This window comes from Pinus tabuliformis, chromosome 1_2 (assembly GCF_031772625.1).
Source record: "Pinus tabuliformis cultivar Carrire ecotype Pingquan chromosome 1_2, CPIR1, whole genome shotgun sequence".
NCBI lineage: Eukaryota > Viridiplantae > Streptophyta > Pinopsida > Pinales > Pinaceae > Pinus > Pinus tabuliformis.
The window spans coordinates 578,992,328-579,008,249 of record NC_142298.1 but is presented as its reverse complement, the minus strand read 5'-3'; positions in this window follow the sequence as shown (position 1 = coordinate 579,008,249).

Below are 15,922 nucleotides of genomic sequence, written 5' to 3'. Positions count from 1 at the left end.
GCCTCCTTTGTCTAGTATATATGTGTCCAATACAATCCCTCTTTCATCATCATGTTATGGCACAAGGAAATATCACCTAGTATTGCCAAGGTATATCAAATGCTCCATTGTAAATCGTTTCTTATTTATTTTTTAATTAATTTTATAAATACATATTATAAATATATGTGGTATTATATGATTATCAAATTTCAGTTTGCTTAATTTATTTCATTTAAATTCATTAGGTTAACGAAGTAAATTGACGAAATTCAAGATATTCTTTTATATTTGTAATTAAAAATTTGTAAAATAATTTATCTTGTATTTTATTTATAAAATGTTATATAAAATTATATAGCATAAATAATTTTAAAAATAAATAGATATTCAAAACATAATAACAATTTTCCATGAAAGAAAGAATTATATAATTGAATAGAAACAATTTCCCTTTTAATAATGTTATTGTATATATTTGTTAGATTTTTATTGTGTATCTTAGTATTATTGTTGATATAGAAATATTTATAATTCAATGAAAAACGTTTTTTTTTTAAACATTTGAATTAGATTTTCCTAATATACACTAAAACTAGCATGTAATAAAAATATGATTTGAATAAAAAATTTAAGTTGTAAACATACATTATAACAAAGATGATCAAATAATTCAATAAAATGATTAAAAGATTAAAAGGATTGACATGACAAGTTGTTATGAAACCAGCTCACAAAAAGATAGAAAAGAGAGATCCACGACTTAGAATTCAGCCTCTTCGAGGGGGCAACCTCCTTTACATTACATAAATGAACAATTCTTGGATGATACAAATGAAAATACCTCCTTTCTATATATAGGAGTCTAAGTGGTCCCAATACAATCAAAGCCTACATAACAATAATATTGTAGGGCACAACAATAACAATAGTGGGCTTCTATGTGGCACAATAGTAACAATATGGGCACTACATGGGTACATCAATATAAATAAGGGGTATAACTACAATAGTAATGGGGTAATCACTAGTATTATAGGGACCCAACATGCCCCTCTCCTTCAAAAAAGTGTTGTCCTCAACGCTTGAGTAGTTCAGGATACTTCTGCATAAAATTCTCGTCCTCCCATGTGGAATCTTCAGCGGATAAGTTCTTCCACTTGATAAGGTACTCTGAAATTGATCGATTTCGTAGCTGTTGAGTTCTTGTTTCTATAACTGCTTCCGGTTCCAATATAATTTTTCCTTCTTCGTCAAGTTCTGGCAATATTGTTTGAACTGGGAGCTTGTCGCCTATAACCTTCTTTATGCATGAAACATGGAAAACTGGGTGCAATCGAGAAGCTGCAGGAAGCTCCAATTTGTATGCCATAGTACCAATCTTTTGCAACACCTTGTACGGACCATAATACTTTGGTGATAATTTATTATCCTTCTTAGCTTGCTTGAGGGACATTTGCTTATATGGTTGTAGCCGTAGGAATACCCAATCACCTACATCAAAACTTCTTTCACTGCGATGCTGATCTGCCTGTTGTTTCATTCTATTATGTGCCAACACAAGGTTATCCTTTAAGAGTTGGAGGACTTGTTGTTGATGTTCGATGTGATGTTCCACTGCCTGAACCTTAGAATTTTCTCTTAAATATGACGTGATGGATGGTGGTTGATACCCATAAAGTGCCATAAATGGGGTCATTTTTGTTGCTGTATGAAAGGAAGTGTTATACCACCATTCCGCCAGAGGCAACCATTTGACCCATTGTGTCTGTTTATCAGATACAAAGCAACGAAGGTATCCTTCCAAACATTTGTTTACTATCTTAGTTTGCCCATCAGATTGAGGATGATAAGATGAGCTATGAGCTAACTGAGTACCAAGACAAGAAAATAATTCTGTCCAAAAATTTCCAGTGAAAATGGGATCTCTGTCACTTACAATAATCTTTGGGTTTCCATGTAGCTTTTGAATTGTTTCCATAAATGCAGTAGAAACTGTACTGGCTTTAAATGGATGTGATAATGCACAAAAGTGTGCATACTTGGTAAGTCTGTCAACTACCACCATGATGACACTCTTTCCCTCAGACTTGGGTAAACCTGTGATAAAATCCATTGATACCTCCTCCCAACGTTGGCTTGGAATGGGTAAAGGTTGTAATAGACCCGGTGTCTTAATTGTTTCAACTTTATTTTGCTGGCAAACCAAACATTCTGCCACAAACTTATGAATATCTGATTTAAGGCCATCCCAAAAAAATTCCTTCTTCACCCTGTGGTAAGTTTTTAAAAATCCTGAGTGCCCTCCTAAGGGAGAAGTGTGTAATTCCATAAGAATCTTTTGTTTTAGCTGGGAATTCTTACAGAGGTATAAGCGATCTTTGTACCATAACGAATCATTTTTCCAGCTAAATGTATCAGACGTACTGGAATCTTGTTGTAGCTTTCGAATAAGTGCCCATACTTCTTCGTCATTCTTCCATTCCTCCCTTGCTTCATTTATCCAATCTGGTTGGATGATAGAAATAGCACACAACAATGCTTCCACATCCTCATCCTTCCTTGAGAGTGCATCTGCCACCACATTTTGCTTCCCCTTTTTGTAGATGATTTCAAAGTCATAACCCAACATCTTTGTGACCCACTTTTGTTGCTCTTCAGAGGATAATCTTTGTTCTAAAAAGTATTTAAGGCTATCATGATCTGTTTTTACCTTAGATTCCACGCCATTTATCTTATATTCCACGCCACTTATCTTAGCTTCTGTTAGCTTTTGTGAGCGTGACATTTGTTGCACTTGTTCTTGTAATTTTGATATATCATGTAGCATTTCTTCCTCTTCTTCATGAGTCATGCTAGAGCTTTCAGGTTCCTTACTAGGTGTTTGCATTTTCTTTCCTCAGGGCATCGGTTACCAATAATAATGCTTTACTATGCCCTTTGAATCCCGTTAAACCAAGCTTACACAAAAATTTAAAAAAAACTACACACCTTTTTTCACTTTATAGAAGCCTGATATTGAATCTGATGTATCTCTGTGATTTCGGATCATCCAGTTCTGGAATTGCTATATGTAGTAGCCGTCTGTGTCTTCTTTCCAATGCCACAAGTCTGAGGCAAATTGGATTCTCCAAGGAAGAGTTATGTGAAATCTCCCACAGTGACTTGCTTTTAGACTGGTTCAGTAGAGCGAACTTGTACGACGTGCCACGAGTCACTGTTTCAACCTTTGAATCTGAAACTCACCCAAAAGAAACTACAATCCGTCCTCTTTATGTACCTTTTTACGAAATTTCAATCCGATCCCAGAGAGAGAGTTATGACGATTTTCCCCAGGTCACCTGTTTTGAATGTAATTCAGGAGTCTGCAAAAAGACCAAATTCCTCAGATCATATCTCCGAAAATATCGCAAGAAAAGTTCTGAAATTCGCACCCAATGTTCAGCGCCAATTATTCTCAAATGGGTTTTTTTTGCGACTTTTGAAATGTCACAGAAAAAAAGTTATGGCGAAAATGCCACGATGACCTGTTTGGAGCAGCGAAACCCTAGAATCCAAAGCTCTGATACCAAATGTTATGAAACCAGCTCACAAAAAGATAGAAAAGAGAGATCCACGACTTAGAATTCAGCCTCTTCGAGGGGGAAACCTCCTTTACATTACATAAATGAACAATTCTTGGATGATACAAATGAAAATACCTCCTTTCTATATATAGGAGTCTAAGTGGTCCCAATACAATCAAAGCCTACATAACAATAATATTGTAGGGCACAACAATAACAATAGTGGGCTTCTATGTGGCACAATAGTAACAATATGGGCACTACATGGGTACATCAATATAAATAAGGGGTATAACTACAATAGTAATGGGGTAATCACTAGTATTATAGGGACCCAACACAAGTATTGGTCCATGTCTTGAAGATTCTACTCATGATCTATGTGCCCATGGAAATTTTTGGTCCATGTCCATGCATTGACATATATGCTCCGTCTCCATGCATTATTGGGGAAAGGAAATATGGAAGAAGTGTATACTAATAAAGGGCCATGATCCTTTCCATGGGCTGTAAGAAATTTTCATTCGATTATAATGTAGTCTCTTTACATTATGGGTGGTGCTTTGTATAATTGTTAAGTTTTCTTCAAGCATATTTCTTGTTCTCATTATCCGTTGTCAATTAAAACATCTTTCAATGAGCCATTAGTTTCTCAAGAATTTCTTCACTTTCTTTATATCTATATATACAAAAGTAGGTTTCTTTATTGGTAAGGAAACTTCTTTTTACCAATATTATTGAATAGCTTAGTGGTTAATTAGTTATCTATTTTAAATATGAATTGTTCAACTCTTATTTCGAAATGATAATGTTTGTACAAGGTACTTCACCATGTTTTAATGATGTGTACATTGTGACTTTGATGTCGATCAATTAGATTTACAAAGATTTATGATTTGACATTTGAATGGTTCACACCTATTACAGATCGATGAATGAAAGCAATATGGCCATGCCTTTTAATATATATGACCACTTTCCTTAACAATGGTCACTTCCATTTTATGCAAGGCGGTAAAGGTTGGATTTAGTGTCATAAAATTATAAAATACAGATCTAATTGGAGATCGATATTGAAAGCCAAAAGCAGTGGCTAGTCCAGCGCTACTAAATACTTTGCTAGGAAAGTAGTCACAAATGTGATATTAATTCCTTTCATAGTTATTTGTTAGTTATGAGGGTAACCTCTGCTACGTATGTATCTACATATGTGGTGTCCACACAAAATTCCATATTTCCTAAAATGGTGTTCATGACGAATTCCATGTGGGAGATACAACAGATAAGTGAAATAGATTGAAATATAAATAGAGATGATATTTTTTTATTGTTAGTGAAATTTATGTATTTGATGGTTGGTTATGTAAGTAGAGGTAAGTAAAATATATTAAAATATAAATAGTTAAGTTTTATCAGTCCTTACCTCATCAAGGACTATAAAATTTAGGTCATAGTCAAGTTGCATTGATTGTACATTACTTGGTTATGTGTTCGTAATTTTAATCAAGTTTTGGGAAATCGCTCAATATTTCTATTTTTGCATAAATTAAAAAATAATTTTCAAATTTTGATTAAATTTTATTTCTAATTTACGATTAGTTGAGGAAGCTCTGATGGGACATAATTACCCAGATGGAGGGTGTTTTATTTTCATTTTTCCCAATGTCTGACAATTCATTTAAAAATTAAAATAAAAGTTATTTTGTGAGCGCCCATTACGATGGTGAGTGCTCTGACACTGTCACTTTTATGTTATTTCTCTACTCAATAATGTGAAAATTGATGCAGTTTCAGGACATTATTATGTTAGTGTCTATTCAATAATGTTAGTAATGATGTGGTTGCGGGTCATTTGCATAAGCAAGGGGGTTTGAACAAATTTCGAATTAATATTATTATGTTTCCTTATGTGGAAGGAAAGGTATGCGTGGGAGAGTTGGGGTCCTTTCCATAGTAAGTATTATGATACCACTGAACGATGTGGTAATTGGTACGGTTTCATTGTGCAAAACATTCTATCTAGAGGATAAAGTATGTGCAGGAGGACTGGGGTCTTAGGGGTGCTAAATAAACTATGTTTTCAATCCTTGTGAAGAATAATTCTTGTGAAATAAAACGAATGTGTGGAAGGCTTTTTGTTTTTAAGTGTTATTTAGGAACATTTTTCGCAACTTTAGAAGTAGTTGTACAAAGGTGGTTGTGCAAAGCTAGTTATTGACACAATTGGAGGACACTGTTATGATAATGTTTATTTCAATGATGTGAGAATTCTTGTAGTTGTAGATTGTTTGCATAGGCCCCAAGGGGGATTGAACAATTTCAAATTAATATTATTATGCTTCATTGTGCAGAGTATAGAGTATGTGCAGGAAATTTGGGGTCCTTTACATAGTGAGTGTTGGGGTTATTGTGTGAAACGTTTACTGTGCAGAGGATGAAGTATGTGCAGGAAAATTGAGGTATTTTGCATAGATGGGGGTGCTAAAGAAACTTTGTTCTAAATTCGTGTGAAAAAAAGAGTGTTGTAAAGTAAAAAGGAATTTCTCGAAGGCTTAGTCTTTTATTATTATTATTTAGGAGAATTTTGGGAAATTATGGAAGTAGTTCTATGAAAGTGATTGTGCAAAGCTACATGTTCAGAGGTATCGTGTGCAGAGTTTTGAATTTCAATGATTGATCAAAGGATGTTATTGAATGCATAAGTAGTTGTGCGAACGAAGTTATGCTAAGGTGGTTATGCGTGTATGGATGTTATTTGAAAATGTTTTTCAAATTTTACTAAGATAATAAGTATGCAAATCCTTTGTTTTATTCTTATTTAGGGGCATATTTCAAAGTAGTTGTGTGAACGAAGTTTTTCGTATATGGTTGTGCATTTGCGAAGGTTATATGGAGAATAAATGCATGTGCAAAATTTGTGTGGAATGAAGGAAGTGTAGATGGGTATTTTAATTGTAATGTGTATTGATATTATTTTTATTATTAATAGATTATACGGGATGGAAAAGTGCATATAATAAAATATTGAAAGATTATTGCACACAATGGACTATGTTGTTTGGAGGTAGTGTGTGCAGAGAACAAATGCTTCCTACGCATGATATCTAGGACCCGCGTTTATTAATATCAGTTTCAAATGTCAATGACTGATGAAAGGACATTGTTGAGTCCGGAGGTTTTTGTGCGTGAGATATTTTTACACATAAATGATTTTTCTTCGCGGTTTCGGCATATGAATTTGTGTTACGTTGAAAGTGTATGGAATTCATGTTTTTATATTTGATGTTTTGGTGCTTATGTGTTTTTCTTAATGCACAAAAAGGTGTGTAGTTGATGAATTGAATGTAGAGATGGTTTGTATTTACCTGCAACTTTATTTTATATTAATCAGAGGATAGACATCGGGACAATGAAAAATATGTATGGAGGTTTTATCTTTGTAGTGTCTTTTAGGTGCAAAATAGTGGTAGGTGGTGGCTAATGATGGTGTTTCACCTACGCCTGAGGCTCAAAACTTAGTGTAGCAAATATTTTGGAGGGTGTTTGTCTCATTGTCAAAATTAGGATAGGAGAATCTTTCTCTAGCAATTTCTAAGAGCTTTTGACATGTTCCCGGACCTTCATCCAAACCGTTTGCATTTTCCCTACTATCAGTTGTTTCAAAGGGAATTGTCTCAAAAACATTGATGATGGTATCACATTAACGATTCTCCATGTTAAAAGTATGAAACATTGCACCATTAGTTATATTGGATGAATCTCTAATGTCTAGATCCCCAATTTTTATTTTATCATTAAGATTAAACTTGGATGAAACAAAATCATCGAAACCATTTTCCAAATCTGAATCTTTTGATTCCTTATCTTGAAGTTCCAAATATGACATGACTAACCCATATGAACCTGGACCAATAGGAGTTATAATTTCATTTGGATATGCCTTTTATTGAAGCTGAAAATACAGATAAATCATCTGAAGGAGTAGTCGGTAGGGAAGTTCTTTGTCGAGATGGATAAGTATCCCATTGTACCCTTGTAACTTGAGCACATGTATCTCCTATGGAGGATTTCCTTAAAACAATTTATGTTTGAACAAGACTGGTTCCATTAGGACTATATTTACTAGTAACATTTGACATAGGTGGCCCCATCCCTTCACTAATAAGAGGTGGTTTAGATTCTCCCTTATTTTTATCAATCATAGGGTCATGTTCTAAGGAAAATATAGTTGGCATTGCCTTGTACATTTTCTCCGACTCATTTTGTTCCAGAATAGGAACAACAAAATTAGGTATCATAGAAATAGATATATCTAAACTTAGTTGTTTGTCTGGACTTGTAACAATTATTTGTGATTTCAAGGGAAATTCAACCAAGGTGGCACCTTCATCTACATGGTAACACGTCCAAAGGGATAAATTGTAAGCTACAAACACTGCATATTGAACATGTTTAACTTTGTTCAACTGATTACAACTTGCACCCATAAGCAGAACATGTAAATACAAGAGAAAATCAAGTCCTATAAATTATGACTTCAAGAAAAGAGCATATATAACTTAAGATAAATATGTCACCTAGTTTGGAGATAGTCAACCGTTTGAGATACTTTCAAAATGAAATTTTTATAACCTCATTACTTTGTTGGTAATATTTCACAGAGAATATTAAATTCATTTCGAGGCTCCAACCTCCATCGGTGAATTATATTATCATAGAATAGATAATAGAAGTACCACTTCTACCAGAAATATTAGAATTTCAAGGCATATTAAGCATAAATATAATATTTATTTTAATGAGAATGAAATATTAACAATACAAAATGAATCCTAGACAGTTTGCCAACCTTAGAATCACCAAACTAGGCTGGCAAACAAGTTTCCAGCTTGTATTAGAAATGTAGATTTATTGTTTCACATCACAATCTATAGGATAGAGCACTAATCAACATTAGAAACATTTCCTACATAAAATAAAAGATAATGTTGTAAAATACCTAGTTGAACAGGTAGAGAGGGTCCACATGACCTCCCCATACCAACGGGAATTTGAGGAGGGTTGGGCCCCCTATTTATCAAATTTTTTCCACCCATATCTCTACAAAAGTACTTGAAACCCCAATTCATCTCACTTTTCAGTTTCATATTTTGGAGAGTAGATTTTGACATCAAAAATGAGAAGAACTCAGGGTGGACAAGTTTGGTAGAACAACACTGAAAAACAACTTTGGCAAGTAGATTTCAAGGGAAGAACTTAGAACAAAGTTTTTTCCAGAATAACAACACCCAAAACTCTTATTTGTTCTTCCATTTCTTAATCTCCTATACTCATTCAATGGAATCTCATTCATCATCTTGGGGAGGCTATGATCATAGAAATCATGGTGGAAGTAGTGGTGAAGCGAGAGGAGTTGGTGAGAAAAGAAACAAAAATTTCCCATTGATTCCCCTTTATGGAAGTGTGTCACAGAAAGATATAGGAAAAAAGAGAAATAACGTGGAAACTACTTATGGAATTGCATAAGTGCAAGAAAAAGTTTGGATTCATATTCAAGGGTTATATCCCTTATGCTTTGAATTCCTAACAATGTGGTTTTGTAATCTATCACCCAAAATATTGAGCCACAATTTCAAAAGAAGCATGATGACGCACAGTTAGCTAGGGAAGAAAGGAGGAGAAACATGCATATTTTTGTATGTTAAATAAAGGGGAAGCACATTACCTCAACTGTTGAGGAAGCCTAGAACAGATCAGACACCAAACTCTTGGAAATAATGTTTGATTGTGGTAGTATGGAAGAAACATATAGTCGAGTTGCCCTTGCCATACATGCATGTAGTATTCCATTTATAGATTATTTTGTCTCTATATTGGAAATTCATGTTTAGAGTGGTGAATGAAGCACCCATGGGTTACAAGAAAAAAAATTGAAAAAGTATGCACCACCGTTCTATAGAAGGAGAAGTTGTTGTGGACTAATACAATAAACCAAACATCAATAAATTTGATAGTATGTCTCCTTTAGATCCATACTTCTTTAGAGAAATAAATGCTTCAAATGGGGAGAAATGCATTGAATGCATGGCTGAGATTTAAAAAAGTGATTGATATTTCAAATCATGGCTACAATATTTGAATATGGATATTGATGCTATACAACAAAAATGTGTACCCAAACAAATCCCATACAACCAGATGTAGGTGTCTACATCTCACAAAATGAAAAACATGTGATTTTTCCAAAATGATAAAAAATTTAAAAGTAACTAGACAAAAATAAATATGTGTAATAAACTTGTACAAAGTTTATGCCATAAAGACCTATTAAATCAAGATTTTTGAGGCCTTTTGAAAAAAAATTAACAATTATTTTGGGGGAGATTTTCCCTGAATTTGTATAGGGCATATTTTTAATTATACCTTACAATGCAAATACAAATACAAATACAATACAATCAATCATATTTCGTGTGTACAATACAAAAAATGTGCGAAAAATTATATACCCCAAGCCCAACAAGGTTGTATGGTGACTATGCTTCAAACGTCATGAAAGTTATCACAGACACTGCAAGTTCATGTAAAGAAATTTATACAGTCATTGAGTAGGTATGACCATATGTTTGGGACACCACGTGCAGTTCATAGTTTGAATTTTGCTTTCAAAGCTATTATTGTTAAATTTACAGAAATGAAAAAACATTACGATAAAGAAAAATAAATATATTTTTTTTATTACAAAGGACCAACATGCATAAACACTGTGTACACAATTTCCCAAGTTCCAACTTTGTAATTTTGGAGAAAATATATTTGCATCACACCATGTCTTGATTTTCTTATGTGGCAATGGGGTTGCTTTGTCCTTTATGGCAGTTTGTCCCAAGTGGCAAACATGGAGATCACCCAACACTCAAAAATAAATGCACATTGGAACTATCATTCTTGATAAGGTTTGTTAGGGTTAAATTGAGTAGTTTATTTCCATATTGAATCCATAGTTGATCTATTACAAACTTTGTGATATGGATATTCCTATGTTGGGAGACATTTATGAGCATATTGATTGTATGTTGGAAATAATTCACTAGATTCTTGAAGAGTGGGACCCTTTTTTGTATGCCACCCATTAAGGGGATAATTATCAATAGATAGGACATATAAAATATCCCTTTTCATTAATTAGCCTATTCATTGAATCCAAAGTATACAACAAGGCTTAATTGGATAGATTTGGGAATGAAAGGAAAGCTCCAAACAACGAAGTTGTCGATGGATTCAAAGCAACAATTTCTATCATTTGTCTTTAACCAAGGGATCTCTAAAGAATTAATTTACTACATTTATCACAAGGAGTAATCAATTTGAAAATGCAAATGTACTCGTTGATATGATTACTATGAATCTTATTGCATGTTGATCATATTCTAGTTCTGAAACTTTGAAATTGCAGATGCTTGCACCTCAAGTTTTTTCACAAGTTCCCAACTTCTTAGTAGAAAAATGACTATGGAGCGCTTATGGGTTCATCCATTCAGTGAGGAGCAAACAAATTGCATCAACTAAGGTAGGGGATCTTGTTTACAATCAATCAAATCTTCACTTGATATCTCAATATAGAGGCAGGGCTTCAAAGTTGTGGGATGTGATTCCCGAAAATGTACTCGTCGATATGAGTACTATGAAACTTATTACAAACTTATCATATTCTACTTTTGAAACTATGAATTGCAGACACTTTCATATCATGCTTTTTCGCAAGTTACCAACTTCTGAGTAGCAAAACTACCATGGACCACTTGTGGGTTCATCCATTCAATGAAGAGAAACAAACTTTCATCAACAAATTCAAGGGATATTGTTTACAATCAATAAAGTCTTCACATGGTATCTCAAATCAATGTTACAGGAACTGATCCCCCCAGGTTCAGAATCTAAAACCATGCACTATGTGGATCCCTGCCCAAACTACCCTAAAAAATCACGTCCCTGATTTTTTAGAACTGTAATTCCTCAAATTTTTCATGCTTCCTCAAATTTCACCCAAATATGAAAGTTGATAACTAAAAAAAACCTCAAAAATGTAGAAATGATGAATTTCTCCACCATTTCACAAATCTAGAAGTTGGTATGGAGTTGGTGTTTGCCTTCCTCTTAGTATACATAGATTGAAATCAAATTCTACATTAGTGGTAAATGGGCTTAATCTTCAGCCATCATTGATTCTCATATGTCTCAATAGTTTGTGATTAATCAAATGGTTGGTGAGGTATATTATGCTGCACTGACCATGTTGGTTATATTCAGTTCACATTTTTGTTCATTTGGTAAAACCCTTAGAAGCTACATTTTAGAGTGAATTTCATAGTCATGCTACAAACATCTTTGACACGTTTGGTTAAGATGATTTTTTATTCTGCGGCAAATGACATTCTCCAGATCACCATTAAGGGAGGGCGTTATAGTTATATTTTGATTATGTCATATATTAAAGTTATAATATATTCTAAGTTAGTAACTAAATGACTTAATTTGCATGTCATAAATAGAGTTTTGTTTGATTATACTAGCATTTAACTAATAAAGTAATTGTACATGATTTTGATATAGGACATTGTCTTCTTATATATGCATTGACATCAACATGAATTGGATATGAATGAAACATATCACTCTCTCTTTCAATATATTTTGGCTTGCATTCTTTGTAAACATTCTTGATTTAATTTCTTCATACTTCATGTTTTTTTCGCATTTAGGATTAAAATAGAACAATTATCAGGAGACAGGAAAGTCCCTAAATCCATAAAACAAAAAATAAACATAGCTAATGTTTCAAACTCATTCTTGGCATTTAAGGCTTACCTCAAGAGCTTTTTTAGCATTTGTTTATGTAATAACTCCAACATATGCATTCGTTGTCAGGACCAATAATAGAACCTGTAATATGTAATGCACATACAACTTAGAAGACACATTAAACAATTTTAAGAAAAATCACACTAGATATATATAATAGATTGAACGCATAATTTTGAATACCCATCTTATGAAAAGCAGGATGATACAAGGAACTTGGAAAATAATACTGAAATAAAAGCACTAGTAAAAACCAAATTGACCTAAAGGAAGCATCGTCAAAAGAGGATATGTGGAATTAAAAGTCTATTATAATCCACCCAGCCAATGCTTCTACTTGATTTTCATTAACTCTATGCATACTTATATTATCAAGGTTGCATGCACTATATACTCTCCAACTAGTTTCCTCAATTTTATCCTCAGCATAAAGAATGTTTGAGATGATGTTGCTAAGGCGCTACTTTCATGGAAACTATAATATTAAATGTGAGTCAATTTCTAACCCCTCTCCTTAATGGCCATTTTTCATACAAGTTGCCATGTTAGCTTAAGGAGATATTATATAGACTACATGACACACAAAAATGAGTGGTTTTCTTAATTGAATGGTAATGAATGTCACCAAGGGACAAATTCTTTAAGAGATGAGAAGGTATACATATTGAAAGCCCAAGGAACAAACCCAATGAACATGCCTAATAGAAACTAAAGATGTGCAAGATATATTATATGTAATGGGCCTAAAGAAGAAACTGTAGACAATAAATCAAATACTAAAGCATCGCTCCAAGATTGAATCTAAAGTCAAAATGATTCCATAAAATACAAGAGGGACAAATAGAAAGTGTATGCAAAATTTGTTTAAATTGATCTTCACGAGTATACATATACGACAATAGGGAAAAAAGCATTGGTGGCTGAAAACATTTTTTAAAATCAGCTATGGCATAAAAGGTATGGATATCTTAAGTCCCAAATTTCGACCTTTTAACGAAATTTAATAGGGTTCATGGCTTTCCTCCAATTCAACATGAGTTATTGTGAATCTTACATTTTAGACAAGCAACATAAAGAGAAATTGACAAAAAATATTGCATTTGGAAATTGTGGATAGTGACCTTCATGATCCCATGAGATTTTAGTCATTGGTAAGTGCAAAGTATTTTATGCCATCCATCGATTCCCTTCCAAGAAAAATTTGGTTGTGCTTTCTCAAGTACAAGTTATTAGCTTTCATAACACTAAAGAAAATCAGAGCAATTGATGAAACTTGAAACAGAAATTGAAAAGGAGATTAAGGTTCTCAGAAAATAGAGTTTGAGAAAATAAATTCTAGTTACTTCTACTGTTATTACAATATTCAAGGTATTTTCACAATGGAACTATAATGTATAGAGGAAACGAGGACCATCATGGAGATGGCCAATAGCATCGTTATCCCAGACAACTCTCAAACAACTTTTGGGTTAGAGAAATCTACACTACATACAACAATGTAATCATTCAAAAGAAGCCCCACAAAGGCTGTGAGAAACATCTCACCTACAAATTCATAAGTGGTAGGAAACCATAAGTAAATTGTTAAGTTTCAAGTTTACAAATACATGTGTGGATACAAGTATGATATCTGGTAAAGATATGGAAATTTTTTAGAACAACCTATATATTTTATGGCTAGGAAACAAATTTTCTTATATACACAAATGTATGTGAACATGCAAACAAAAGAGAAAATTTCCAAAATGTCATTCATGAATTTGGAAATAGAACCAAAAATATAGTTCTCATTAATATTAGCAAACTTGATTCGCAAGCATTACATACAAAATGAGTTTTTTTCCACTATACTTATAATGCTCTAGATTATATACATTACATTTAATACAAATAAGAAATTATATGTCATCAAAAATATCTTCATTAGACTTTACTTCCCCCTCAGTCTCCAAGTACTTATACTTTGCAAAAATTAGGTTTTTGGTGAGTTCCCTTTGCTTCTTTCAAAATTTTACTTCAACTATTGATTTAAAGCACATGAAGTGTCTTCACATTGGGAATTGGTCTCAACGACTTTGTTTCTTCTCCACCTAGTGGTTTGTTTAGTTTTGGAGGGGGGATTATACCATCGAGTCTTACCCATACATAAAATCACTTGCCCTATTAGAACTGGGTTTTTGTTAATCCTCCCCTATTTAACTAAAAATATTAGCCCATGAGTGAGTTGTGAACTTTTCCTGAGCATTCACATTAGGGGTTCTAGCATAGTAGTTTTCTTTCTCTTCTAACCTAGGTCCATTTTTAGGAAGAGAGGTGCACAAGCTACTAAGATTTGCACATACTTGGCCCTCCTCTCATTTCTTGTTCATTGTTCATTCGTGATGTCATCAACCTTAAAAAAAACAGTGTTATTTGTAGAGTCATATAACTCTAGTGATCATGATAATTATCATCTCAATGCTTGAAACATGCCTTCCACATCTCAAAACAAGAGAAACACCTAACCTTCCCTACCCCATCATTCTATAGAAGAGAATAATAATTGGCATATTCATAGACTCAAAAGTAGGTGTTCAGTCACTCAAAATTATAACTCTAGAGGTTTAAAATACTATAACAGAATACATTAATTGACTAAAACATATTGTGATGAGCTGTCCCCTGAAATTCAAAAGATTTTCTCCGAAATTGAGTCACTGGGATAAGAAGGAAGTGACCATTCAAGTCACCTGGAACCAAACGATTCCCTCTTTTTCGCCCCTATAGATCCTTGCCAACCAATGCAATAAAAAAAAGTTTCTTATTTGTAATTACAATTTACAGATGAGTGGAACATGTGAGATATGGTTGTGGGAATTATTAAGAGAGCACAATTTCTAGATTCATGGAGATATGATTGATGAACTGGTTCAAACTGTTCATACATCTATATAGATCATTAGACAAGGCCTTGATCTAGATGATGCTAACTATCTATCCAGGTATTATCCATACACAAATAATAAAGTAGAATAACTCAATTTTTCCAAGGAAAAGCGTGCTAATGCAACATGCCAACAAGTGGTTGTAATCATAATTAGTCAAGATGGATGAAAAAGGGTTTTGGTAATCTTCTTTTCAATTGCTATTTCCAAACCCTTCCATTGAGCCATATATTCTACTTGATTATTGGTTGCTACTCCGAGAACCCATGTATATTGATACTCTATTTTATCGTCGAGTCAAAAAATAACCCCTCTCGCTCCTACCAACCCTAAATGGTTTAATGATTAATAAGAATTATCATTATTATTATTTTTTTAATTTAATATTTTTTAACTAACTAAATAATTAATATTTTATATAAATATATATAATCAAAGCATAAGTAATACAAAATCGACAATAAAAAAATTTAACTAACAAGTTTAGGAATATTCAATTTCTACCCTTCCCCACGAAATTTGAACCTTGTCACCTTGTGAAGACTAAACGCCACACAAACCAATTGGTTTAAATCTCATGGGTAATTATAA